This window comes from Betta splendens, chromosome 24 (genome assembly GCF_900634795.4).
Source record: "Betta splendens chromosome 24, fBetSpl5.4, whole genome shotgun sequence".
Taxonomy (NCBI): Eukaryota; Metazoa; Chordata; class Actinopteri; order Anabantiformes; family Osphronemidae; genus Betta; species Betta splendens.
The window spans coordinates 13,588,123-13,593,122 of NC_040901.2; the positions used below are offsets into that span (position 1 = coordinate 13,588,123).

The 5,000-nt window shown below is 51.5% G+C and overlaps 1 protein-coding gene across 6 annotated transcripts in view; it reads left to right on the forward strand.

Moving 5' to 3' along the window:
* The window catches only part of hivep2a (HIVEP zinc finger 2a), a 53,066-nt gene that overhangs the window by 23,052 nt on the left and 25,014 nt on the right, over positions 1-5,000 (forward strand). For 3 of the 6 annotated variants that reach the window (XM_029140365.3, XM_029140366.3, XM_029140367.3), the window contains one exon: positions 467-530. The exons of the other annotated variants lie outside the window; for them this stretch is intronic. The gene's annotated coding sequence lies outside the window, so the exon portion shown is untranslated. The remainder of the gene's footprint in view (positions 1-466; positions 531-5,000) is intronic. 6 annotated transcript variants of the gene reach the window in all.

Consider the following 5,000-nt stretch of genomic DNA (forward strand, 5'->3'; position numbering starts at 1 on the left):
CCTCCCTCTCCATCTCCCTCCTTTTTTTTCTCTCATCTCCTCCTTTCCTTCCTTTCCTTCTCTAACTCTCTTCTCTCACTCTTGTCGCTCTCTCGTTCTCTCGAGGAAATCTTTATTGTGCGTTCATGCTTGTGTGGTTGTGTGATAGTAAAACACAGAGGAAGAGAAGGATGTGGGCGTGGGGGGGTTTCTGCCTCACACCTCCGGTGACCACTTCCCCCGCCACATCCTGTTTATTTCCCGTTGCGATAGTGACCGGACTCCCTCAGCAATGCAAACACACACACACACACACACACACACACACGCTTTGCATGCACTGAGCTACTCCCGTTCATCCTAGGTTCCTGCTGGTCCTCATATGAACTGATTGTGACGATCCTTCTGAGGTTCAGACCTCTAGTCCAGAAGCCGCTCTCAGCTTCAGAGCGGAGCTGAGCTGTGACCCGTGTGTTCTCTCTTGCAGCGTGGCCTCGTGAGGACGCTTTCTGTCTCCACTCCCGCTGAAGCCCAGCCTCTGCAGACTGACGGTGAGTCGGCTCAACGTCCCATCATGTGTGGCTTTAGACCAGTGTTTTAGAGCAGCAGCCGCTGTGTGGCGGTGAATGGGCCTGATGCAGTGCTTTCAGCTGCAGCCGAGCTGTGAGCGCAGCCTCGGTCGCTCCGCGGGTCCACGTCGGACCCTCAGAGCTGCTCCTCGGCCCGGTTTGTTTAGCCAGAAACCTCAGCCTCAGCTCTGAGGAGATACCATGAAAGAACGCAGCGTGTTGCAATGAGGGTCTCGATAACAAGCCGCTTTGTGCCAAGGTTACGAAATGATCTGCCTGCACATTCCTTTCAACACAATCGTCTTTGCTTCCATTCAAGCCCAGACACGACTGAGAGATAAAAATAGCCCTGCTGACCTCCCTGCCGGCTGCTCCGGCTCCAGACCTCTCTGTTCCCCTCGTGAACACCCAACATGTAGGGAGTTACAGGCGTAAATATACAGAAACATGAGATCCAATGAAACAATAGGCCGAGCAGCGCAGTGATTCAGCGCGAGCTGCAGTTTGTTTGGTGCAGTTTTGTTGCAAATTTGTGGTCTGAGCTCAGAATAAACGTGAATGTCAAACAGTTTGAACTGGCTGGAATTACAAGTCACCGCAGTATTTGGATTGAACTAAACAGCAGAATAATTGAGGGCTGAACGCGCCCACGCTCGGTTTATTGACAGCGGGCGAAGGCCGGTTGCCCCTGACGACCTCCAGCGGCGCTGATGTCATCGGCAGCAGAAACCGGCTTGTTTTTGCCGCGACGTAAATGGAAATACATGTTCGCATGCGGAGAGAATGGAGACGCGCACGCGAAGCCAACAGGTGGCAAACAGCTGGGCGGCCACTTTAACTGAACACGAGCCGGAAAAAGAGCAGATCGCTGCGGATTAAACTCTGTCTGCTGTCAATTAAAGCGAGCGCAAACGGGACAACGGGACAGAAACCGGTGAAAACCGAGGCTCAGCGGCTTTGAGTTGGAAGCAGCTCGCGCTGCCTCTAAACGCCGGCGCCGCGGTCCGAGGAGTGAAGGTGGTTCGTGACGCGGACGCGCGTGGAGCCGCTGCTCCATGAAGCTCTGCTTGAATCAGCAGCTTCCTCATTCTGAGGCAGAGCGTGGGAGCTCCTTCCAGAGAGGCCTGTCAACCTTTGTCCTTTGCATCAGTCGGATGAAGTCATCGTTCCAGTATTTCTCAAGTCTGGCCTCACGCGGTCGGACGGCGGCTCAGGGTGCCGTCTGTGGAGCTGAGCTGTAGCTGTGGCCGTGCAGCACGTCAGAACCGCTCCAATCACTGGGTTCAGCTTTGCACACTTATCACGTATGGGGCGTTTTGGACCAGCGTGTGACTGCACATGGTCTGTGCTCAGGTTTCAGCGTCCTCGTCGTTAGCTTGTGTCTGGACCAGAGGTTTGAAGGGATTCAGCACAGCTGGGACCTCATCCTGTTGGTTTCATTTTTGACCCGAGGATTCAGAAACGAGCCTTTAGCCTTTAGCTTTCTGTAAAACTTCCTGTTGCCGTGTCCGTCTCTTTTCTCCAACATTCAGACATTCTCCACTGGCACGATTTTAGTCTTTCTACTGTGTTGCCAACGCAATAAAATACATAACTGTGTGTGTGTGTGTGTGTGTGTGTGTGTGTGTGTGTGTGTGTGTGTGTGTGTGTGTGTGTGTGTGTGTGTGTGTGTGTGTGTGTGTGTGTGTGTGTGTGTGTGTGTGTGTGCTGATGTACTTCCCATCAGTCCTGGTCATCCCTACCCAACCCTTTCCCAGAATCCTGACTCACTTGAAACCAATTACCGATCAGCTGTTTGACTTAAAGGAGGCCGTTGAGTGTCCAGCTCATTGGAAGGAGCCGCAGGGTTGGAGGCGGTGGAGGTGGATGCGACGACGCGGCACCATCACGGTGTTTGCGGTTGCTACTTTTACGTGTTTTACGTGATGCAGAAAATCCTCCATCTGATCCACAAAGCGACACGTCGACTAGAGGCACGAGGCTGTTGGTCGATAAAAGTGCAGCTGGAAGCAAGTGTTACATAACGCGCATTAGTTTGATCAGATGTTGTTTCACATCCTCTCTGTGAAATCTGTAAATTGTCCTGATGTGAAACAGAAGCGTTGCGAACAGACACGGTGAGCGATGCGGTGACGTCGGGCATCGGAGCCTCCACTCGTCGTGTTTCAGCTCAGGTTTCTGCTGCGTCAGCGTCTCTGTGCGTACGAGATGTTATTTCAATCACAGTTGTAAAGTCAATGAGACACGTTAAAAATGTATTTGGTGTAACGGGACGCGCCGCAGGTGCCTTCAGGGGCTTCGTGGTGCCTTCAGTTGCCTTCAGCTCTCTTCAGGTGCCTTCAGGTGCCTTCAGTTGCCTTCAGCTCTCTTCAGGTGCCTTTAGAGGCTTCGTGGTGCCTTCAGGCGCTTCACGGTGCCTTCAGCTGCCTTGTGGTGCCTTCAGGTGCTTCATGGTGCCTTCAGGTGCCTTTAGATGCTTCGTGGTGCTTTCAGGTGCCTTTGCCGTGCTTTGTGGTGCCTTCAGGTGCTTCGTGGTGCCTTTGGGTGCCTTCAGGTGCCTTTGGATACTTCGTGGTGCCTTCAGGTGCCTTCAGATGCCTTCAGGTGCTTCGTTTCGGTGTTTGTTTGGTCACAGGAGCATCGGTCTCTGGGAGCTGGTGGAGGTTCCCATGTTTACGACACGTCTTATGCTGAGGTTGTGTTTTCAGTCGCCCCTTCTCTAATTTCCCACCGCTCCTGTGTGCCTTGAATGCAGCATTCCTGTGAGATGACATTACGCTGGGCTAAAAGACAAAAGGCTCTGGGGAGTCGCTCACGGACGCGAGCCAAGGATGTGGCATCATCAGGTGGAGTGTCGCCCGTCCTCGTGGGTCAGAGGTCAGGCTCCGCCCACGCTGGCTGGAGCATGTGTTTGCTGCAGCATGTGTTTCCCATCTGGTTCCACCCACTCCCTCGGCGCCCGGTTCACGCTGACCTCTTCCTCTCATCTCAGCTTTGGTGTCGTTTGAGAAAAGCCTTTATTGTTTAGTTGCTTCTTCCGCCGCTCCGTCTTCGTCCTCGCTTTCATCCGTGTAACGCGACGCCGTGACCTCACGCCTGTTTGTTTGAGGCTGTGATGTCATAGCCGCAGCTTTTCCCCAGCGAGATGCCGTCACCTCCGCCTCTCCCTCGCTCTCCTCTGTGGTCCCGCGTCGCTGAAGACCGACGTTAACCTGTGATTTCACCGCTCGCGTCTCTCGACTCCCATTTTCTTTACATTGAGGAAAATATGTGAATGGATCACTTCACTTCCACCGTGACTTTCTTTGACTCGCGTTCCAACTTCTGCTAATTTTGCTTCGTGTCCTCGATGCGCATGTTGCAATCTCCCTTTATCTGCGGCGTCTGTGCTGCCAGAGAATTCCTAAAACAAGTGAGTGGAATTGGAAACAAGTGGAGTGACCTCACTTCTGGCAGACTGCGCTCCACTCGCCGGAGGAAAAGCTGTTCAAGACTCGGATCTTGACTAAATTACTGCCCTAAATCATTGAGATTTGGGTTTTGTCAACTTCCCAAATTCGCTGTTGCCTGATGAGAACATAAATCACACAAATGGCCCTTGGTTGATTGTGTCAGTGTTTAATGCTGCATCCGTATGTCAAACATGGCTCTGACTTGGAGGAACCTCACTTGTTCTTAAACTGTGTGTTTTGGTTTGATCCTTTTTGACAAAGTCAACTCGCGAGGCAGCTTTGAATCCAGATGCCAGTTTCAGGTTTTTCTCTTTTAAAAGTTGGTTTTATTACATTTGTCATTATTACACATTAATGTGGTAAATGTGTAAAACTGTATAAATGGATCCATGTATCCGTAAAAAGCTTCAGGTTTGAAGCCACTGGGAGCAGTGGGGCCCAGTTAACCTTTAAACCAGTCTGGTCGTCAGTTTCCTGAGGATGTAAACAAACAAAGGTGACAAGCAGACGATATCCAAAGAGGAAAGTTAACGTGGAAGCATCATTCAGGCGTTGTGACCTTTCAGCTTCTCCGTATTGTTACAGCTCCTCAGCTCAGACGCTGGAGCTGCCGGCGCGCACTTGAAGGCAGCATCAGTCTTCTCATGCACTTCCTCAGTGTCTTGCTGTCTCCCTGAGCGCTATCATTCTTCCCATTCAGCTTCCTGCCCTATAAATATTTAAGCGGCCCCATTAGGGAGTGAGGTAATCTTAAGACACACGCTCACGCACACACTCGCAGCGGCTGCCATTAAGGCGTAGTAGTGGCTAATAGTCTTGTCGGCGCGTTGGGCCCCGGAGCTAACGGGCTAATTAAGAGAGAAACAGGTTTAACAAGTTTAGACTGTTCATTAAGGCAGAAGCCTGATTAATTAACAGTTGAGGGGGAGAGTTCGTTAACGGGTCTCTTGATTAATTGAAACTAGAGATGACAAAGTGTAACTTTAAATGAGGAAAAAGG